The following is a 24,409-nucleotide window of genomic DNA, read 5'->3' as shown; positions in this document are numbered from 1 at the left end:
TACATGGAGCTTTTCAGTATCTTCTTTACATCGCTTTACTTCTCTTTTTTATCTCTATCTCTCTCTGTGCTACAGTACTATTGCTTTTCCCAGTTCTGCCTTACCAATCTCTAATTTCCTCACCAATTTTTTCCAGCTTACTGTCTATCTCATTTATTCAGGTTTTTATTTCAATAACTACAATTTTTCTTTTCCAAGTTTGAGATTGGTCCTTTCTCCATGGGATTTTGATCCCTAGCTCCAATTTAAAGTTGATCTCTTTTTGTCAGGTATGATTTCTCCAGTTTGCTAGGGCTTCCTTCTGAGGTACTTGATTTCTGTGCTTTTGTAAAGTTTGTCTCCTTACTTGGCAAAGGGATTATATTTTCTTTTTTTCTTCCAGAGAAAGGAGTCACCTTTCTCTGTTTTTCAATTTCATGATACCCTCAGGCAGACCTTCCAGAGACCACAACTACGAGGAAGCCTGGGGTCCTCACCCTGAGAACACATTGCATCTCAGAACCTGGAACGAGTGAGCAGGAAAAAACATTCAGATCCTGGTAAGATGGGTGTCTGTCTGCTTTCTCCCTACATTATAGACAGGTAACTATTTTCTGGCTGTCACCCCAGGTAGGCAGAGCAGCTGAGCTTTCTTTCACGGATGAGGAGGTATAATCATAGCCTTGACCCCATGGGGACGCTTTGCCCTGGTCTCCAGCCCCACGTTGGGCCATTAGAGCCCATTCCCCCCAGGGTTGCGGTCATGGCCCCTGCTCACTGCTTCCTGGTGCCTGTGCGTCTACTGGTCCAGCCCCTACTCACCTCTCTGTGCTTCCTCTCCCCTCACGTTTGACAGACTTGCTCTTACTCTTGACTCCCTGACATTAACTGGAACTTGGCGGTCTCCTCCTGTCCTGTCTCCCTCACCAAGGCCTCCTGAGCTCCTTAAAGGTTCCTCTTCCTCCACCTTCCTGCGAAATTTGGTAGCTTTGCTGGACTCTCCTTGGAGCGAGCTCATCCTTCTTCCCCAGAGTGTCTGTGTTTCCACGTGACGCTCAACGGTACAAATTCTTCTCCTGACCTCCAGACCCCATGTCATCGTCTCATGGGGCCCCCTTGGCACCTCCCAATTTATACCAAACCCAGACTCATCACTTCTCCATTAATGGCATCTCCAAGTTCTGCGTTTCACATTTCAGTGGATGGCTGGCCATCCAAGACGAAAACGCATCCTTGAGCCTCCTCATGTGACCTGTCGCCTAAACCTAGCCAGCGCTCTCTCCTGGAACTCGAATAGCTTCTGTCCTTCCTTCTCCACCACAACTGAGACCATAAAAATCCCTCACGCGGACACCTGCAGCGGTCTTGGTGCCGGACGTGTGATCAGGGTGAGACTGCACACCTGGTCACGCTCTCCCTGGTACCGTCTTCTTCTCCCCACCTTCTGAACTGCTGCTACTCTCGTCTTCCTAAAGCATGGTCCAAATTCTCAAACATGTCCCCTTTGACTATTAGATGAAAAATGATATTAGCACAGACTAATGGCTCTTCATGATCTGCTCTCGCCTCCCAGGACCCTTCTCGTGGTTCCTGATGCTTTAACAACACTGACACTCACCCTTGCTCCCACACCTTTGCACACATGTCCTTGGACCGGGGATGTCTACTTCCTCACCCTTTTGTCTGACTGGAAAAACTTCTACTCTTTCGAGAATCACCTGATCTTGGAAGTCTTCCTTGATTCCCTCAGTCCAAGGGATGTTCTTCTAAGTGCCTGCCAACTGCATCACGTACCTGCACGAGGTGTTTGCCCTCTGCTGGTCCTTGAGCTCCTCAAGGGTACAGCTCTGTTTTTTCTATTGCTGAAGGGACCTACAGCCAGGAGGTCACGTGTCCCATATGACTCTGGTGCCCACGGGGCCCTGTTCCTCTGCTTCCGCGCTGGGTCCCAGTGGTCCTGGAGGCCACTATCGCCATGTAGTAAGCTGACTATGAAGGCATTGGACAAAGCCCGTTAGGTGCACTGCAGCGGCTGTCCTCCTAGAAACCCATGGCCCCCAGGTGCACTCACAGCTGGCTGGTTGACATACCCAGAGAAGGATGTTCGAGGAATCAGCACCAATCAGAATGGGGATGAAGAAGCCTGGGGTCCAAGGCTCACGTACAGAGTTTCTCAGCAGCCTAGACTGGGGGAGGGGTTAAAGCACCTCTATCCAGTCTGGGGTAATTTCTTACACATTCTAGAGTGGGACCGCCACACTCTGGAGCTGCAAGAAATGGGATGAAGTTAATAGGGGCAGGGTAACCCCAGAACTCATGGCAAAAGCACCTGCCAACTCCACCCGTAGCCAGAGAGCTGGTTAGCTAACTACAAAGACTGCGGTGGACTGGGTGCTTACATTGAGTCCCAAGCTCGGTGCGGCTGCCCGTTGACCTGGCCCCAGAGACCCCGCCCAGTCGAAGGCATCATTCCTTGAAGAACAGGCTCAGAGGAAGAGGCGAAGGCCCAGCCCCCACTGTATAAGTCAGATCCCAAGGGGCCAAGCCATCACTGTTCATCGATGCCCTTGAAGAGCCCTGTGCCCACTGGACCACACCACATCCTTTCTTGGCACCTACACCTGAGGTACTTACCAGGTGCTGGTGCTTTCCTAACCATTTCTTTCCATTATCTATTTAACCTTTAAAACAACCCTAAGAAGTAGGAACTTTTATTCTAATTTGAACTTTGGAGAAGATGGTGCTTGGCTCGAGGTGACAGAGCTGGTGAATTCAGGGTTCAGATCGAGACCCTCTGATGCCAAAACTCACTTTCACCGCCACTGAAAACCGGAACTCCAGGGCTGGGAAAACTATGGCACAGCTCATGCCTGCGGGCTCTGAGGGCTACTCCCACAGTAGGACAGTTTTCTTCGAGCATTCTTGAGAGTCCTAAGAGTAGAATTCATTTCAGAGAACAGGTGGACAAGACCGCAACGCTCAGGGACTTTCACTAGGACCTCCAGCCTGGCTCGGAAGTCTACAGAAGTCTTCCTACAGGGCTGACCGCACGCCACGGTGGGGTCACTTTTGAGAGAATTCCCATCTGCTCTTGGAAAGCCAGCTGGAGAGTCTGTGTTCAGATGGAGAAAGTCTTAGCAAGGGGAGGCAAGGTCCAGAGACCCCCAAAGGCTCCCTGATCAGAGGAATTCCTGTCATGTCCCCTTCTGCCCCATGTCCCCTGGCTGACCTCAGGGAACTCGTTCTCCCAGGTTTCTTATGTCCAGCGCCCTCACTGCCCCCTCACAGTCGGCCATGAAAAGGAACGAAATTGAGTTGTTTGTAGTGAGGCGGATGGACCTAGAGTCTGTCGTACAAAGTGAAGTAAGTCAGAAAGAGAAAAACAAATACCGTATGCTAACACATATAGATGGAATCTAAAAAAAACGTACTGATGAACCTAGGGGCAGGGCAGGAATAAAGACGCAGAGGTAGAGAACGGACTTGAGGACACAGCGGGGGAAGGGTAAGCTGGGACAAAGTGAGAGAGTGGCATGGACTTATGTACACTACCAAATGTAAAATAGACAGCTAGTGGGAAGCAGCCGCATAGCACAGGGAGATCAGCTCGGTGCTTTGTGACCACCTAGAGGGGTGGGATAGGGAGAGTGGGAGGGAGACGCAAGAGGGAGGGGATGTGGGGATATATGGATACGTAGAGCTGATTCACTTTGTTATAAAGCAGAAACTAACACAGCGTTGTAAAACAATTATACTCCAATAAAGATGTGAAAAAAAAATTTTTTGACTCTAGCCTCTGATTGTTCAAGACATTTCCAGTGGCTTCCACTGCTGACTGAGACCAACTCAGCGTCAGCTGACACAAGGAATTTGCAGCTGACTCACTTTGCTGTTCTTTTTTCAGTCCAAACAGTTTCACAGCAACTCTATTAATATATGTGACAGCACACGGGCCTGAACAGCTCAGAACCTTCCCAGGCCTCCTCTCCTATGTGGGAACTTCGGTTGACAGGAGACCAGGTGGGGTCGGGGTCACGCGGCAAAGCCGCGACCCGCTTGGTGTCTGGCCAAGCTGGGGACCTGGGCGGTGGAGGCCACCTGCCCTCCTGCTACTGTGACAATTCAGGACAGCTGAGAGCCGCCACTGAACAAGCCTGCTCTGAGCCCTTTTCTCACGTGATCCCTGTCTGAAGCTGAGACATAAAGTAAATATGGCGAGAAGGACTTTAGGATTGGTTGGTAAAGATTTCTGACATCAAAGAAATTGACTTCCCTGTTGCTTAGACTAAAGGGGGTGCTTAGAAAATAATATCAAGATCTTAGCTACTCAGTTTATTTTATATAAAGTTGTATTTATGTCGTCTGTTAGGTGTACTCCGAATAGTTTATTTCAAAATATAATGTTATCCATTCTCTGATATTTTCTCAGTCAGTTTTGAGTTCCTGGGTAAATAAATATCTTCAGCTCTCTGTAGACACAAGTTTGAATTGTATTTTATTTTTACTTGTATGATTAGCATTTTTCCATGTAAATAAAACAAAAACCTCATGAGAATATGTAAATGGTGTCCACTTCCTGGCTGTAGGATTTGCTTCCCTTTCTCTTTTCGGGGCGTTTCGATGGTTCTCATGGCTTTGGCTATTCATGTCATTTATTTCTTCAACAAACATCAAATACCAGCTCTGGCCCTGGCACCCCACTTGGCGCTGCTGATTGGGTGTTGAACAAAATGCACTCACGCTCTGCTCTCCCAGGGCTGACGTTTCAGCAGAGACAGTCATGGAACAATCACACACACACACACACACACACACACACACACACACACACACACACAGAGTCAGGAACTGCAATAACTCCAGTGAAGGAGACACCTAGGAGGTTATAAAAGCACATGATTGGGGTCTGGTATAGACTGCTGGGAAGGGAGGTTTCAGGGGAGAAGTCTTCTCTAAAGCAGGGATGCTCAGCTGGGCTGGTAAGGCAGGATGTGTGTGTGTGTGTGTGTGTGTGTGTGTGTGTGTGTGCGCGCGCGTGTGTGAAAGACTGGAGGGATAGAAGGCTGGGGACAAGATCAGGGTGCGGTCTTGTCTAGGCTGAGTTGATGTCCCCGGAGACAGCCTCCTGGCGATGTCGGGAGGGCTGTTAGATGTCTGGTCTGCACCGGTGCAGGTGTGCTGGCCCACAGATGGAGTGAAGCCTGAGTGTTCAGGAGCTCGGCCGGCCGATGAGGATAGAGGACGTGCCCAGTGCGATTTTCCTCCCTGTTGTAGGTGTTTTGTCTTCTTGCCTGGTGTACCTTTGCCCAGACTTTCATTTGTAATCCTTCACCCTTCTTTTGCTTTAAGTGTGCCTTTTTTTTTTTTTTTTTTTGCGGTACGCGGGCCTCTCACTGTTGTGGCCTCTCCCGCTGCGGAGCACAGGCTCCGGACGCGCAGGCTCAGCGGCCATGGCTCACGGGCCCAGCCGCTCCGCGGCATGTGGGATCTTCCTGGACCGGGGCACGAACCCGTGTCCCCTGCATCGGCAGGCGGACTCTCAACCACTGCGCCACCAGGGAAGCCCCAAAGTGTGCCTTTTATATGCAGAAAATTGCTATTCCCCTCCCCCCAAACATGTCTCATTTTTAAAATTCTGGAACTCGAACAATTCTCTTCCACTTGTTCTTGCCCTGTGGTGTCACACTTTCTCTCTTTGGGGGCCCATCGTTGTTCCCTTCATTTCCCATCTTTTAGAAATATATATATATATATATATATATATATATATATATATATATATATATTTCCTTTTTCTTGTATTTGAAAGAAGAGACATTCTGTTCTTAATCCAGTTAGCCTCTACTTTAGGTTTATAAAAATTGTGTTTAGGGGCTTCCCTGGTGGTGCAGTGGTTGAGAGTCCGCCTGCCGGTGCAGGGGACACGGGTTCGTGCCCCGGTCCGGGAGGATCCCACATGCCGCGGAGCGGCTGGACCCGTGAGCCATGGCCGCTGAGCCTGCGCGTCCGGAGCCTGTGCTCCGCAACGGGAGAGACCACAGCGGTGAGAGGCCAGCGTACCGCAAAAAAAGAGAAAAAAAGAAAAAAGAAAAAAAAATTGTGTTTATACCCATCTTCCTTTAATTATCAGAGTAAAAAAAAAAAAACCAGCCACAATAACTCTGGAAAGAATTAGCCACCCTTTACTTTCATACCCTGATTTTGTGAATATAATCTGATTTGACAAACCTAGAGTATTATTACAATACCATGTTTTGCTTATTTGCCTTAGAAATTGTTTGCAAAAACTGTTTAGGGTGTTTACGTTCAGATTGACAACAGGATTTCCAATCATCTCCTGTGCTTCTCACTACAAGTTCATTAACAGACAGCAGCCTTTCCTCCCAGCCTATGAGGGTCTTCTGTTATCTTAGGTCCCCAGGCTCTTGTGAATTCTCTCTGTCTCTGTCTCTCTCCATCTCTCTCTCTGCCTCCCCCTTCCCTTCCAGCCCTAATAACCATCATGTGTGTACTGTGTGCTCCCTCTAGTGGTGCAACGGAGCACCTTCTCTCTGAGAGCAGAGTCCCACTCAGGGCTGATTCTTGTCAACGTGTGGGCCTCCTGGCCACTTGTTCCCCTGCCCTACCAAAGGATGCTGTCTGCACCTGCACCCTGGGAGAGTCTGAAGAATGAAAAACACACTGGAGAATGTCAAGATCAAGGGAGTTGTTAGGATGGAGTCTTCCAAGAGAGGATTTGTGGATTATACGCATCTGCGTGTGTCTTTGACGTTAAAACTCTATTAATTTTTCATTGCCCTCTTCCACTCTAATTATACTCATCTTTGCAAGTATATTATGCTTGGCTTTGAACTTTGACATCTTGCACTCTCAAATGATTTAGCTAATCTTCATAATCCCGTTAAAAATAACCATAATTTATATCACTTGTTCAAACATATAAAGATTGAGTACTCAATTCAAATTTCCCTGATTCACTGACTGCATTTTAAACCCAAGAAAATGAGAGTCATTTCTTTGTACCACCATTTAAAATGTCAAGATGTTAGCTTGGACTTGCCTTGTGACGCTGTGCTGTAAGTCAGCTTAAGCATTCTGCTTTCTGAGGCGCATGTGAGCAAGTTTATTTCTAGTTGAAGCCTCTCACACCCAGGATAGCAATCCTACCAGTGAAACATAGTTGCAGAAGTTTAGGTTAAAATGCTTTATATCTTTTTGTCTCAGACATGTTTGTGAGGATAAAATAATTAAGACCACATCTTTAAGTGTGTTTCACACCTGCATTTTGGAAAAAAATAAAACTACGTTATATTGAATCATACCAAGAAAATAAGGGAATCTTACAGTTGAAGCAAAGGTCCCAAGGCCCACCTTCCGAAAGAGTGATTCCTTTGACAGCATCCCTGACAGATGGCAACAAGACCTCAACCAAACCAGTGAGCACACTTCGGCTTGCAAGAAACAAAATGGAATTATGTCTTAGCAGTGGGGGACCCATCAGTGCATAGCCCCATCTCCTTCTGCGGTCCGCGAGGGGTCGGGCAGAGAAGCCAATTGAGTAGTGAGCTGTGTGTATTGCTGGGAACCCTGGCCAACCTTCCTGGGGGCCCAGGAGCACAAGCTCTCCTCCCTTCAGCCCATGGTCCGCCCAGAACATGAGCCCGTGATTCGAATAAGTGACATAACGGATATGAAACTGCTTATTTCTTTTGCGACCAACGCAGAACCTAACAGAGGCAACCGGAGAAGCTCAGGCCAACTGTCTTGAGAAGGCATGGAGCCCGCAGGATCACGAAGCCCTTCTCTGATGAGCCATTTTCTTCTCCAAAGCATCCTTCTTGCTGCGGCAAGGGCTCTTCCCAGGTTCCCTGAGACACAGCTAACTTGGCACCCTCTTAATAAATGGTCCTTCATTTGCACGTGTTTTTGCTCAGCTCTGATGCTATTGTCATAATGTGGGGGGCTGTGGCCAGGACAGGGGGGTGGGCGTGAGCCTGCAGGTTCCCCATGCCTCCTCTAGCAGTTGGCAGAATTCAGATCTGCCTGTTTTCTCTCTCCCGCCTCAAAAGGTCAGCTTCTCTCTCTTCAAGATCTGTCTGATCGGCATATTTCCTCCCGAAGTTAACAACTTAATTCCTTGATACCTTCCACTCTTCCTTCCGATCAATACCCCCCAGTCAGAAATAATCACTAAACACCCAGAGGTGATGAGCTCTGGTCAAGCAGCCCGGTGACCATGGTGGCTGTGCTGTGCAAACATCGACCAAGCTCTTCCCAACGGCAAGGGTCAGTCATCCTTCCCGGGACCATTTAGATGCCCAAATGCAAACTGGAGTTTGTTGGGGAAGGAGGGGGTGTAAGTGCTGGGGAGGCATCCGCAAAACCCGCTCTACCTCCCCCCTCTAGAGAATTTCCAATGATGAAAACCTCTCTGCCTTAGAAGGCGGCTACCTACCCCATAGTTGCTTGGCTGTCATTGGCACAGGCTTGGGAACCTGCCTTCCTGGTTTCAAATCCCAGCTCCACCACTTAGCAGCTCGTGATGCTGGGTACCTTACTTAACTGCTCTGGCCTCAGTTACCCCTTCTGTAAAATGGGAATAACAACAGCTCCCAGCTCATAGCATTGCTGAGAGAATGAAGTGAGGTAACATAGGTAAAGCCCTACTCAGTAAACCGCTGTCTTTGCTCATATTCAACCTCAAATGTTCCTCCTTCTTCCCTGCCATCGTTAATTCTGTTTCCATTACTTGGAAAGACACAGGATCCATCTCCCCGGTCACCCACATTTCAGGCATCTGAGGTGAGGCAGCTCACCAGCCCCCAGGAGTCTTCTCCAGGCCAGATTCACCGCTTCTTCAACTTTTCTTGAGATCTTTTCACCCTCCTCACACTGCCCTTCCCTTACCCCATTGATCCCACCTCTAACCTCCCGTCCCCCTCCCCACCCGTCCTGTGCACCAACCTCTCCTTCTGGCCCCTCAGCCCTGAGCTGGGTGCCCCTCCCCAGATCCTACCCTGCAGTCTTCCATCCTCTCCCTGGATGACACCCACCTTCCCTGGAGCCTGATCCAGAGACCACCTCCTCCAGGGGAGCCCGGGTCCCTCAAGAGTGAGGGGTGTCCCAGCTGCTCCCTGCTTGTGGACTCTTCAAGACCAAGAAGCTCTCAGCAGGTATTTCCCGGTCTCTCCCCGCAAGCTGTAAGCTCTCAAGGACAGCTCTCCATCTTCCTCACCTGTGCCTCCCCTCCACTGCTGTCCCCTGAGCATCTGGCACATGGGGCCCCTCCATCAGGATCTGCAGAAAGAAGGAGTGAGCCAGCCCCAATGTACTAGGCGTGACCCAGCAAACACAAAGAAAGCATCCACGCCCTGAGCTGGGCACCTAGGTATGCCAGCAAGGAAGCCAGAAGGGTGGGACTGAGGGTTGAAAGAAAGCTCACTGAGTGCGCATCTGCACCTCCAACTGCATCCACGCTGATGAGGCAGACGGGGCTTTCTGAAACTCTCATCCCTTGTTTCATCAGTTATTGCAATAAGGGAGGAAAAAGAAATTTGCAGCAGAAGCAACTGTGGTGCTGACCACTTTTTTCCTAATCCGCAAACCTAACCTGTAAACACACTGGGGTGAGGTGTATGTTTCTTAAATGGTTCGAGAAGGAATCTCAGAGAGGTTTTGGGAAGGGCTTTTAAAAGACAATATTTGATGTTAGGAAATACATATAGGCAAGCTGGATGGTTCAGGAGAACCAGAGTAGGGGTGAAAGTCAAGATGCTGACATTTTAAAGTGCAAAGAAATGTATTTCAAACATCATACGTAAAGGCAGCCATGAAACTGCAACCCCTACCACACATGCACACACACACACACACACACACACACACACACACACAGCACATGATAAAACGTAAGAAAACTGACCAACAAGCAGGGCTGTTTCTACATCCTGGGGATGACAGATAATAACTGAAAAAAAAACTGTCAAGGATTCTGCAGGTGGGTTTCACCAACTAGAACACCTTAGTTTAATACGAGTCAGCCACTATGTTTTTACCCTCAGAATTCCAAATGTTCTAAAGATCCCTATGTCAGGAGGGAGAGATGAGGATGAGAAAAATCCTTTGAAAACCAAATGAAAATGTGAGGATTTACCCCCTTTTACGGTTAAAAATTTTTCTTTTTTAAATTCCCGTATTTGGAAATTAACGAGACTGTGCTTCGCTAAAGAAAATTGGGTGAGAAATGCAGAAATGCACAGTAGAGAAGTTAGAAATATAGACAAAAAAGAACCAAAAATGACTTAAATGTTATGACTTAAAAAAGCATTTTATCATCACCCTTCACAATGTATTCTTTCACTTGCCCAGGCAAACATTCAGACACTCGGTTTATCAGGGAGTGTAAGGATAGCTCCTTCTATAACCAGTTTTCTGGGCTAAATTGTGACAATGACCGTCTCCCAGGTCAATAAATCCAGACCCATTCAGAGTGTTTTAACAATGCAATTTCGGATTCTAGTCGTAATTACCACATGCCTCTTTCTGGGGTTGTATAACTGTATGCGTGAAATAGTGTACAGTATAAACACCGAGCACAGTAGACTTTATCCAAAATCAATTCATTTAGCTTGAAAACACCGTATGCATCACCAGTTCATTTATATTCTCAAATAGATTTTTGCTTAACCTCTGTTAAAACGAGTTTACAAACTGCGCACACACACTAGGGGCGGGAAGCCAGCCCGTAACGGGCGGCTCTGCCCAATAAGGACAGAGCATCAGGACACGAACAAATGACCCTGGTAATAATGGTCCACCAAACCCACCGTCAGGACCCCGCCAGCTCTCACCATGCCTTCCCCCGCTTCCCCACCAGGGGACAGAGCGCCCAGCTGGACCAAAGTCCTGAGCCGTCTGAGGCTGCAGGACTTGCTGAGGAGATTCCTACTCCCGTATAAGGAATCCTTGTGGAATAGGGAGGTTTTTAAAAATCACTTTTGGTACCAATGCAGCATTTCAGACCAAAAAGCCATATCCAGAGACCAAGATTCTCTCCTATAGTCAGGGGTGTAATACCGTCATTCTTCCATCCATTCATCTTTTGTTTACTCCGTCACTCATTCCGCAAACGTGTGAGTTCGACCCATCGCCACGTGTGAGACCCTGTGCCCATGGCAATGATAGGGCGTCATCCTCTGCTCCAGGGGCCCACCTGCTAGGTTGTACCCCAAGCGAGTCAGGAAAGCGGGTTTGCCCCTTCCAGGAAGGGGAGGATCAACAGGCAGAGGAAAGGGATTTGCCTTACCTTCCACACAAGTTCCACACTCCTCCTGGCGCACCAGACCCTCCCCCAGGCAGCCCCACCCTGTGTCGCCCTCCCCCTCCCCACACGCCTTTCAGGCCACCCTCCGATCCACTGCCTTCTGGGAGCTGGCCTCTCTGCAGGGACCCGCCTCGTCCACTCCGGGCAAATCCATGTTCCTGGCTCTTCTCTGGTCATCACATCGGTAGCTCTTAATGCAGGGGCAAGGGTACAATTACCTGTGGGGCTCCTTGCTTGTGATGTCACGCTCGCAGGAGTGAAGCTCCACGTGTGCTGTCCCTTGTGCGACCCATGGATCGCCAGCATCTAGAACACGCAGTGGCGCGTGGTCAGTGCTCAATAAATAGCTGTATGTGCCTGAAGATCGTTTAATAACTCAAGGCAAAGGGGAATGGAACAGTCTAGAAAGTGCAAAGGTGTGGTGAGGATGGCCCATTGGGAGCAGGTGGAGGGAGGCCAAGGTGGGGCGGAGACCCAGAGCAGCGCTGGATCTGTGAGGGGCATTTAAAGGGCCCCTCTACCGGGAGCTCCAGGCCGCCCACAGCAGTGTTCTCCTCACACAGGGTGTGGGTTCTAGTCTGTCTGCCCTGCTTTTCAAGCCCTGTCGCCTGACCTTGTTGGCATCTTGTTTATCTCGCCCATCTACTCTTTTCTCCTTTACTTGTCTTTTCAGAGGACGCGTGGTCCAACACGCATGTTTCTGCTCTGACTACCCTGCCTCACCCACAACTTCCATCCTCAGTTTTGGGGCTGAACCTCCTTTGTTTATCATTGTTCTTCTCTGTTAGACATTGCGTCCATAGCATCGCCTCCCAGGCCACCACGAAAAGCGCACAAGGTCAAGGAGACTAGAAACGCCTTGACTGGGGAGCATCCGCCTGTCCAGCTGGGTCTACGTTACGCGCCCTGACAGAGCTATGGGGGGTGGGAGCTGAGATGCTACACGTCTGTGTCATGGGACCCAAGTGGTCTTATTTTCTTTTAAACGGTTGACCTTCCAAGGCTCTACTTGAGTTAGGCTTCTCCGAGAGATTTTTCTCCACTAGGAGACACCGAAGAGATAGCTTTCATTCTTTCTGAGAAAAAAGCCACAAAACATGATGATATGATGAGTCCTTAAATAGTCCCTGGCAACTGTTTTCTGCCGTCATGTGTTTCGTGGCTGGGAATCCTTGAATGTTTCAAGTGCGATGTCTTTGCTGCACGAACATCATCACTTGAAAGCCCATACGATGATCTGGGAAACCACTGATTGATTTGAAAATCATGGTGCAGGTGCCTGGTGGACCCCAGCACCCACATGGAGGTATTAATAAGAAGCAAGATGAGGCGCTGATAGATTGTGTTAGTCAATGACGCTCATGTGCGACTAAGTCCATTTAAAAAGGAGCCTCGTCAGCAGAGCCAGGGAGAACCCCATTAGATGGCGAGATTCTGTAGCAAGATGAATGCCACTGGTCTGCTTTGCGACAAACTCATTTTTTAAATCTCCATTATCACATCTCTCTCTGGCCACTGAGGAGTGAGTATATTAAATGCTAATGGCTTTTGACAGAAAGGATCTGTCTTCATAAAGAGCTGCACTGATGTTTGCCATTGCTTAGAACAGTCACGTTGTTGGGATGAAACCAACAATGAGAGGTTATTAGGACAAAACCCAAAATCTAGTTCCTTTTACTCAGACCCTATAGAGCACATGGAATATACGTCACTGTATGGAATACTGTAATACATCGTCTGAAAGGCAGTATGTGTCGGTACAGATTTTAGATTTCTCCCCGAATAACGATGAAAAGGAAATCATAGCTATTGGTATTAATTTAGTGTTTATCCTGTGCTACATGATTCATGCAGCAATCCTGACTGTCACGGAAATTGAGGTCATAGAAGATTCACTATTGGCCTAGAGAGATTGTGGAAGCAGGGGTTAAATTCCAGTCCATCTGGGCCACAGGCGGTGCTGTCTCCCTTGGCCCATGAGATGCCTGGGGATGACGCGCAAAGAATCAACGGTGGGGCCGGGCAAGGAACTCACGGCAGGAGGTGGTCTCGCAGGACTAAGTATTATTAGAAGAAGAGCTTTGTTGACCATCAGCCTCACGTCTGACTTTGATTCATATTAACAATAACTCCATCAGGAAGCCCAGACGGCCTGGCCTCAGACTGAGCTCCAGTGCTCATTGGCTGTATGACCACACAAGGGCCACTCTACCTCCCCAAGACTCAGTTTCCCCACCTGTAGAATGGGGGTGTCCAGAGATGTCCTGTGAACACCTTTAATTCAGGTAGAGTGTGTTATCTAATGCCTGGCACGTGGCCATCCGCTAACTAGTATTAGCTACAATTGCTTCATTCTGTTCAACAATTATTGTTAGGAATGCAGGAAGGCAGTGAAGATGAGTTGAATGGAGTCGCTCCTCTCATCAGATCCCTCCAATGGCTTTCCATCTCACTCAGCCTGAAGGCCAAGGTCCTGAACATCACACTTGAGGCCACTGCTTGATCTGGTCCTTCTCGGATCTTGTATCCTACTTCACACCCCTGCACTCATTCCTTCCGGCCACGTGACCCCCTCAGTGTCCTTGAACGTGACAGGCACGCTCACCTCAGGGCCTTTGCACTTGCTGTTCCCTTCCTGGAAGGCTCTTCCCCACATAACCAGGGGGCTCACTGCATCACCGCCTCCAGGTCTCTCATCAAGTCTTGCCTTCTCTGTGATTATTTCCTTGACTATCCTAGTTTGGACTGTAACATCTTACCATCTTATCTTCTGCTCCTGGCTTGAATTTTGTCCATAGGAAGTTCCACTCTCTGCCATACTCTGTAGTAGTGGGATACCATTGCGTTCTGCCCAGTGGTCTTAAGAGCTGGGTTGAGTGTGAGGGCTGTACTGTATTAGTTACCTACTGCTGTGTAACAAAATACCCCCAAACTTCGTAGCTTAAAGCAATATACATTTTTCACCTTGTAGTTCCCATGCTCAAGATTTTGGGGGCAGCTTAGCTAGATGCTTCTGGGCCTGGAGTCTCTCCTGAGGCAGTAGTCAGGGGTTGGCCAGGGCTGTGGTCATCTCAAGGCTTGAGGACCTGATTCCAAGGTGGTTCACTCGCACCACTCATCAGGCCTCAGTTCCTTGTTGGCTGTTGTCTGGAGACATAAGTTCCTCATCACGTGGGCCTCTTCATAGAGCTGCCTGAGTTTCCTCATAACACGGCAGCTGCCCATCTCCAGAGAGGGATCTCAGAAACACACCAAGGCAGAAGCTGCAATATCTTTTATGACCTAGCCTTGGAAGTCACATACTATCACTTCTGTCATTTTCTATTGGTCACACAGCCAACCCTGAGAGGGTGTGGGAAGGGAGTACATGATGGGATGGTTGGGGGCCATCTTGGAGGTTGGCTACCACAGACTCACTCTTCTTGGATTCAAAGCCCTGCCTCAACAGGGGAAAGTTATTTAATCTTTCTGGGTCTCTGGCCCTCGTCTCTTAAGTACTAGTAAAAGGCAGTATTTAGTGGTGTTTCCATGAGGATTAAATAAAATAATACATATATTGTTTCACAAACATGTCTGGCACATAGTGAGCAAAAAATATTAGCTTTTTTGTTGTTGGTTTTTTTTTTTTTTTTTGCAGTACGCGGGCCTCTCACTGTTGTGGCCTCTCCCGTTGCGGAGCGCAGGCTCAGCGGCCATGGCTCACGGGCCCGCGTGAGCCACTCCGCGGCATGTGGGATCTTCCCGGACCGGGGCATGAACCCGTATCCCCTGCATCGGCAGGCGGACTCTCAACCACTGCGCCACCAGGGAAGCCCAGCTATATTTTTTAGTCCAAGTTGCAGGTACAAAAGTGTTTTACACAGAGAATGACAGGACTGGATTGCGCTCTAGAAAGCTCACTCTGACCGCAGTATTGAGAATGAATTGGAGGGGCCAACTTAAAGGAGGGAGACCAGGGAAAGGTGCTGTGACATGGACCGAGATGGGAACACTAAAACAAATGCAAGTAGACAGACTTAAGAGCATTTCAGAAGCCAGCTTAAGTTTGTCACCCATACCACATTTCACTTGCTCTCAACGTGTCTGGAATTGGTCACTGAGCCACTGACTTGAGAAAGCACCACTTACCATTCTTTAGGGAATTCTTTACCATTCTCCTAGTCGACTCTGATGCAGATGTGTTGCTCTGAGGGTGTGGGCTAGGTTGTGCTTTTGTTCCCCGGGATTTACCTTCCTGTGATAAGACTATACATCCCTGCCCCAGTGATGTTGGACTTGGCCTTGTGACCTGATTTGATCAATGGCATATGAAACATGACATATCCATGCTCCTTGCCAGACCTCTTGTGTTTTTCCTTCTGCCAAGAAATTAACATGGGGCTGCTCCCTGAGGCATCTCAGGATGAGGAAGACATATGGAGTGGAGCCGCAGCACCGTAGCCAATTAACATGTAACTAAATGAGAAATCAATCTTTGCAGCTATAAGTCGTACAGTGCGAGGGACTGTTTGCTACACGGCAAAACCTCGTGAGTGCTAGTCAATGCAAGGGAAAACTTACTCCTCTAGCTTTCTGTTTCTACGAGGGAACTCCGTCTACTAGTTCAGAGGGAGTACACACACAATCTCTCCCTCTCTCTCTCTCTCTCTCTCTCTCTCTCTCTCTCTCACACACACACACACACACACACACACACACACACACACACACTTTATATCTTCCCCAAGGAAGGCTCAATGCCTAGTCTGAATGATGAGCCTTGGGCAACTGGACATCTCTTGGGAATGTTAGCTATGGGACAGAGCCATTCCACGCAGCCAAGGGCATCATGGGCTTTAGCTTCTGTGCAGTAAACAGATAAACAGGGCCTGCTTCTGTCAGGCTCCATCCGGTCTGTGCTCTCCCGATTTCAGCTCTTATGCGTGTGCTTGGGGAACTGGTTTGGGTAATGAGTTCCCAAGTTCTAGATTAAAGTGGTGTTAGACTTCTCTGCCGTAGCTCTACCAGTAACATGCACACAAGATTCTGTCTGTTCTCAATCAATTCAGAAACGGGAGAGAAGGATGTTTGTTAACTAATTAGCATCTTCCAATAGTTTTCTGGAGAACAAAAGCCCAGATTGAATTTTTTCAAAAATTCTCTCCGTGATCTTCCTAGGTTGGGAGTCAAGAGTGAATGAACCTCTCCTGAGCGGCCCTAACCTCCCCTTATATTCAGAGGTAGGCTGCCCATTGGCGTGCTCAGAACATCTTGACAAACTTCACTAAGTTTCACTGGCCTGTGGGGTTCACAAGAGGGACCTCTTTTTTTTTTTTTTTTTTTTTCCGTACGCGGGCCTCTCACTGTTGTGGCCTCTCCCGTTGTGGAGCACAGGCTCCGGACGCGCAGGCTCAGTGGCCATGGCTCACGGGCCCAGCCGCTCCGCGGCATGTGGGATCTTCCCGGACCGGGGCACGAACCCGTGTCCCCTGCATCGGCAGGCGGACTCTCAACCACTGCGCCACCAGGGAAGCCCAGGAGGGACCTCTTTTGCTGACCAAAATTAGCGTGACCCAGTGAAATAGACTTTGGAGACTAAATATGTGTGTGTGGGTATTGACCTTGTCAGCAACCAGCTGTGTGACATGCGTGCATCCCTGATAACTCAGCCTCAGTTTACACTTCTGCAAACAGGGATAATTGCAGCCTCTATATCCCTGCGGTGTTGCAGCTTTCAGACACGATGGTGTTTGTGGATGCACTTGAGGGCAGCCCAGCTCGGTGTAGGGTACTGAAGATGAACGAGGTGGAATCACGCAGAACTGGATTAAACCGGAGTGTCTTTCCCACTAGCTGTTTGGTCATAGGTGTGATGCTCTGCGCCTGGATTGCTCATCCGCAGAGCAGGAATAATAATCACTGAATTATTGAATTCGATGAAATATTGTAAGTAAAACCCAGGACACAAGTTGGTACTTCATCTTAAATCTCTGACTTTTCCTTATGACCAGTGAGGAAGTAAAATGAAAGATATTTGCTGAAGTGATGGATGAAGGAGTCACAGAATAGGACCAGAAATCTCCCTTTAAAAATGGGAAATCATATAGGTCAGGGTTGGCAAACTACAACCCGTGGACTAAATCCAGCCCACTGCCTGTTTTTATAAATAAAGTTTTATTGGAACTCAGCCACTCTCATCGGTTTACCTATTGTCACTGCAGCATTCATGCTACAATGGCAGAGCTGAGTAGTTGCCTCAAAGACCATATGACCTACACAGCCTAAAATATTTCCTGCCTGGCTTTTGGGGAGAGGGTCTGCTGACTCCCGCTCTAGATAAGTGGAGGAGGACGACGTGGTGCTGAGGGGAGTGATGAGAAGGGCAATCAGACTGCATGAAGCAAGGACAGAGGCTGAAGTGGTCCGGGAGAAGAGGCAGGACAGGCACAGTGGGCTCAGGATACAGGAGGCTTTGAGATCCAGAATGATGAGGTCACCTGTGGCGCAATGGGGAGCCATTGTGGGTTGTGGAGCAGGGGAGAGAGAACGACGATGTTTCTTGTCAATTCAGTGCAATGATTAAAGGCGTTTAACACAGATCATCCGTTTCTCAGTTTGATGGGGGAGGGGGGTTCATTCAGACATAAACAGAACAGATGGGAAGCTTGCAAAGCAGCTTATCTGGAGTGGGTGTGGGCTTAAAGAGGAGCAGCTGTGATTTGTTTCCCTCCTTACTGGTGCGGGCGTTGTCTCCCTGTGAAAGTGTGAGCAGTTATATTGCTGGTGGCCAAACTCACAGCTGGCGACACTTCCGAACGTGCACACCCAAGGGGTGAATATGTGCTCCACCAAAAGTGAGCCTCCTCTGATCTTGCCTCTTGGAAATGGTGCATTAAATCAACCAAGGTAAGCAGGTTTCTGTTCCCAGAACTTCTCAGAATTTGGAATGTACCATTATGTGTTTTGATTTTCCTCAAGGGCATAGAGGATGCTGTTTCTTCCATGTCTTTCACTCTGTGTGTATGTGTATGAGTGTAAAGTACACATTAATAACCATCTTATGGGAGATTTTTGTTCTGAGAAAGGCATTTTAGGAAAGCTGACCCAGGGGGCACAGTGATTAAGAATCCGCCTGCCAACGCAGGGGACACGGGTTCGAGCCCTAGTCCGCAAGATCCCACATGCCGCGGAGCAGCTAAGCCCGTGAGTCACAACTACTGAGTCTGCGCTCTAGAGCCTGCGAGCCACAACTACTGAGCCCGCGTGCTGCTACTGAAGCCCACGCGCCTAGAGCCCATGCTCCGCAACAAGAGAAGCCACCGCGATGAGACGGCTGCACACCACAACGAAGAGTAGCCCCCGCTGGCCGCAACTAGAGAAAGCCCGCGTGCAGCAACGAAGACCCAACGCAGCCAAAAATAAATTAATTAAATAAATAAATTTACTGAACAACAACAAAAAGGCTGGCCCAGAGGCTTTCTAAACAGCTCAACAGTAACATAACCGGATGACTTGGGGGCGGGGGTTGCGGCAGAGGGGGAGTGTCTGTATTAAGACACTGCTGCTTCTCCGTTCCATTTACACAGACTAGTAGATGCCATGTCTCCTACAGAGCTCTGCAGCTTCCCAAATACTTTATGTACATGTTGATTTCTACATTTGCAAGTGGATTCAGCTTGATTAGCAATTTAAATGGAAATTTTCTAACCACTATGCATTGGCAACCAATTTGCATTTCTTGTCAATTATCTGTGGACCTAACTCATGGCCCTGGAAATATTCCAGCTGTGGTCACGTGCTAGGAGGCCTGACACTCTTTGGGGGATAGATGTGGTCAGTGGACACTTCAGTTACTCTCCTCAGAAGGTCATGCAGGCTTCTTGGGTATAAAACAAAATCGATAGGACATTTTGTTGCAGTTGGCTTCCTTCCACCCAACTCGAGAGAGCCTTTCTGCACAGCAGTCTCAAATCAAAGCTCTTTCTGGATTAAGCCATGTCCCAGTCGACTGCCATACCACATTACGGGAGTTTCAGGCTCTGTCACCTTCGATTTTCTTATCTGTTCCTGAGAACCACTCAGGGCTAGTCTGAAATCCTCCCTGGCTTAGAACGTTGAGCCTTTACATTACCCCAGCAATAAAGTAGAACCCATGTAATTTGTTTATTTGTTTTCATTCTTATTGGAGTATAGTTGCTTTACACTGTTGTGTTATTTTCTACTGTACAGCAAAGTGAATCAGCTATACGTATACATATATCCCCTCTTTTTTGGATTTCCTTCCCATTTAGGAAGGAAAACATTGAGTATTGAGTAGAGTTCCCTGTGCTATACAGTAGGTTCTCATTAGTTAACTATTTTATATGTGGTATCCATAGTATATATATTCAATCCCAATCTCCCAATTCATCCCACACCCCCTTTTCCCTCTTGGTATCCACACGTTTATTCTCTACGTCTGTGTCTCTAATTTCTGCTTTGTAAATAAGATTGTCTATACCAATTTTTCCAGATTCCACATACATGCGTTAGTGTACAACATTTGTTTTTCTCTTTCTGACTTACTTCACTCTGCATGACAGCCTCTAGGTCCATCCACGTCTCTACAAATGACCCGGTTTTGTTCCTTTTTATGGTCGAGTAATATTTCATTATATATATGTACCATATCTTCTTTATCCATTCCTAGTAGAACCCATGTAATTTTTTGTTGTTGTTTGCGGTACGTGGGCCTCTCACTGTTGTGGCCTCTCCCGTTGCGGAGCACAGGCTCCGGACACGCAGGCCCAGCGGCCATGACTCACGGGCCCAGCTGCTCTGCGGCATGTGGGATCTTCCCGGACTGGGGCACGAACCCGTGTCCCCTGCATCGGCAGGCGGACTCTCAACCACTGCGCCACCAGGGAAGCCCGAACCCATGTAATTTGACTATTTATTTCTTCTACTGATTTTGGATGCAGGAGGGCCCCAGTGATACCACCAGTGCCAAGACATCTGCTAAAACAGGGGCTCAAAATGCTGCAGGTGTGCGAGGCCCATGCTCTCTGACCATAGACGGAGGTCAAGGCCCAGACTGACTCCATTCCGAGGGCACCTCAGGTACGTGAGGGGAGGCAGCTGAAACCAGAGGAGTGGTGTGGTTATTCCCAAGGGGGGAGGACCTTCCTCAGCCATCCTCAGAATGTCCACCTTTAGAGCAAGGTCCCAGGCATCTTCACCCCTGCTGCCACTCCTGTAGGCCATCGTGGAATCTCCCTCTGTTGAGTGATTCCAGGCCCACCGGGGGCCATACCTTTATTTATTACCCACCATTTATCTGCACATATTTGCAGAGCCAAGGGGAAACATGAAGGGGCTTGTTCTTGAATGAAGGTGTTTATGATTGAGAAGCAAAAGTTAGGAACGTGGGTCTTTAAGAATTGCTCCAGTAGAGGAAGAGGGATGCAGGGAGAGATGCCCTGAGAGGCTGGTGGAGAGGGAGGAATGGATGGCGGAGGGCAGACAGAGCTTTCCAGACTCTTTCTCTGCCATGTGCACTGCTGGGTACGAGCTGCACACTCAGCTCCCCGGCCCGCATGCGGGCCTCTGCAGAGCAGGCTGCCGGGCAGCAAGCTCAGGGCCCCGAGACCAACTGGCCTTCGTTGTAGAGTCTCTGGTTGGATCCAGGAGCTGAGAGGCCCCTGAACACAGGAGGGTTTCCCTGAAACCCCACTACACTCTTCCAATTCCTGAACTGAGTTTCTACCCCTATTTTAAACCAGTTCTCTGCTTCCCAGTTCCCAGCCTGAAGCCCCCTCACTGGTCTTTCTGTCTTTCTCCTCATGCTCCTTGGGCCCTGTCAGCCTAACCCACCATATGCCATGCACTCTGGGCCCATAAAAATGAGAGACCCCTTGGGCACACACGACCATCTTCTGGCCATGTCCACCCAGCTCCAACCTGCAACAAGCCCCCCAACTCACTTCCTGCCCTTGGTCCTCTGATGAGTCCTTCGGTTCTGTTGAGCTTTGCTTTGCCTCTTGGCCTCTGCCTCCAGCTGGTCTCCCATTGAACTTCCGTCTTCGTTCTCCTCCCAGAACTGAAGGTCAACCCCAACCCCTTGGCCAACAGTGAAGCCAAACTAGGTTGATCTCCAGTGACCCCAGAAGGGCATGCAGACATCCATAGGCTGCTCCTTTGACGACAGTCTTCTGCTTCCTGGTTTTAGCCACATTCCAGAAAGGTGAGGTTGTCAGAAGGCAAGTCCCATAGAGATGAGATTCTAACTGCGGTTTCCTACTCGGCCATCGCTGCTCTGTGACGATGCGACTCCACGTGGTTGCGGCGCTGTGGCGCTTGAAGCTGAGTGAACTGGATCCAATACCTGGTTCCCCTTCTCCCTGGCGGTATGGCATCAAGCAAGTTATTTTTACCTGCTTTGAATCTCTAGTCACTCTTCTACAAAACTTAAAAAAAAAAAACCCTGTTTGCACACTTCACAGGGTTGTTATGGGAGTAAAATTAAATTCTATTCCTGAATTATAAAGTATAAGGCATGATATAAATTTAGGTAAATTTATTAATGAGAATCTTTACATAAAACCTCCCCTGGACCCTCCCCCCATAGGTGAGTCTCATGCTCACACCCCAGACCCTGGGTTTTCTGGTTCATGTAAGTAAGGGGAATTTTGAAGGCTTTGGAAAGTGCAGCCAAAAGGTGATACAGGTGTGAGCATGAAACTCACCTATGGGGAGAGGGTCCAGGGGACGTCCGAGGGAAACACCTGCAGTATGCAGCCGTGGTAGCCCCTCTGAGCCAACCTGGCTGCTGGTCGCTTCCGTGACCACAGTGGAAAGAAAACGCATGATGACCTCAGAGGGGACCTCGCCAGCCAACCAAAGTCAGTCTGCTCCTGACTGGCCCAGAGAGTGACAACAGGAGTCTGGGTCCTGCTCCACTCTGGTGACAAGTCCCTGCCAGAGGGAAGCAGGCAGGGGCTGCTGGTAAATGCTGGGTAGGCAAGGTCCAGGTGGGGACTGTGCCCTGACCACCAGGGGCCATGCCCTGGGGCAGAGAAGTTTGTTAGGATTTGCCCAGCTGGCACTAAGAAACCAGCTCAGTCCATCCGGAAGGGCTGGCGCAGCCTGTGTTAGAGCCAGACTCACATCTAGGCAGTCTTGGGCAGCATGAGAACTGTGTCAAGGGTCCTCGAGGGGCAAGACAGGGACAGGGAGACCAGTCGGGGCATTGTTGCAGCCGTCCCAGGAAGAAGCAATGGTGACATGAACCGGAGGGAGGCGATGGAAATAGACACAAATGGACCGATTACAGAAATATTTAGAGAGATTGAGAATGGTCTTTTGTTTTTGCTTTTGCTCATGCTTAACCTATCTGTGTTTTTAAATCCCTAGGGAAAGATAATAAAAGATTTGCTTGTGTATATTTAATTTATAGAAACAATAGAAGTTCAACAGAATTTTTTCCTTGGGTTAAGAAAAATGTCACAGCACTTCTTTCCCTGAGGTACATTTCAACTACATTGACTAAGGGATTTAAAATGTGAGCTTATTCTTAAGCAGAAAACTACCCGAATATTTAATAATTTCAGTCTGGTGTGCCATTCATACTTAATATCGTGAATTTGCTTGGGTTTGATAAAATTTTTAACTTTCATATTATGTAAGAGTAAATAGAGACAAGAACATGTTAACATAGCAAAAGGTTGTAGGGAATCAAGTTTATTATCCCTTGTTGATAGTAAAGATTTTGTATACAGGACAATATTTTTAAACACGAATAGGTTATAGAGCATTCAAAGCAACTAGAAGATGAAGAAGGTAAAAAATGACTAGTGATTCTGAGATTATATGCTGACAAAGCAGGTGGGTGACGGACTATGCTGAGTCATGGGAAGAGAATCAGAAAAGAGAAGGAGGCTTCCCTGGTGGCGCAGTGGTTAAGAACCCGCCTGCCAATGCAGGGGACACGGGTTCGAGCCCTGGTCTGGGAAGATCCCACATGCTGCGGAGCAACTAAGCCCGTGCACCAACAACTACTGAGCCTGCGCTCTAGAGCCCGTGAGCCACAACTACTGAGCCCGTGTGCCACAACTACTGAAGCCCGTGCACCTAGAGCCTGAGCTCCGCAACAAGAGAAGCCACCACAATGAGAAGCCTGCACACCGCAACAAAGAGTAGTAGCCCCCACTCGCCGCAACCAGAGAAAACCCGCGCATAGCCATGAAGACCCAATGCAGCCAAAAATAAATAAATAATAAATTTTTTAAAAAGTTTAAAAAGATAAAAAGAAAAGAGAAGGAATTTCTAGAAATCCCTCCTGCAGAAATTCTTGTACATGGAAATAATGATCTTGTTCAAGGCTGCTTATAGCAATATTGTTTGTAGTGGTAAAAACCCGAGGCATCCCACATGTCCATCAGTGGAGGAGGGTTATACTTCCTTATCATAGGAAAATGAATAATGAAGAGTATTAATGTGGAGCACTGTCCTTTTTATGGTCAGGGAGCTAGAATATCATTAGGAAAATAGGAGCTGCATTAATCATTGAACAGAGAGAATTGAATATAAGGAATTAGTGAGCAAGGTATTGGAAGACTAAGAAGGCAAAAGGGGAAACTGAGGTAACAGATGCAGGGGTTCAAAAAGAACTTCCCCCAAATATACCACTTTTGCATGAGGATTATTATGAGCCAAAGGCGAGTGAGACCCTTTGGGTTCAAGAGAAACTACTGTCCATCCCTTAACTACCTGGAAGAATTTAAATTGGGTTTTTTTTTTCCCAGAAAAAGAGCTATTACCAGAGATAAATTTTATCTAAGTGGCTCCCTCTTTACAGCAGGTCAAACCTCCCATTGCTCATCCCATTCCTAGCTCAAGAGAGCACGCAGCCCTCACTTCGCCTTTCTGTCTCAACCTCTCATGTATGTGGGATCTCCGGCCCTCTCACGTATGTGGGATTCCTGCACGTACAAAATTAATTAGATTTTCTCTTGTTAATCTGTCTCATGTCAATTTCATTCTTTTCTTCCTCCCCTTCATGAAGAAGGCAGCCACCAACCCTCAGGCTGGAGAAGCAAAGGGAGGAAAGTGGGGTGATCAGAATCCAGAAGTCTGGGGAGGAATAGCCCC

Source organism: Stenella coeruleoalba, assembly GCF_951394435.1.
Source record: "Stenella coeruleoalba genome assembly, chromosome: 6".
NCBI classification, from domain to species: Eukaryota; Metazoa; Chordata; class Mammalia; order Artiodactyla; family Delphinidae; genus Stenella; species Stenella coeruleoalba.
This window is presented reverse-complemented; position numbering follows the sequence as displayed.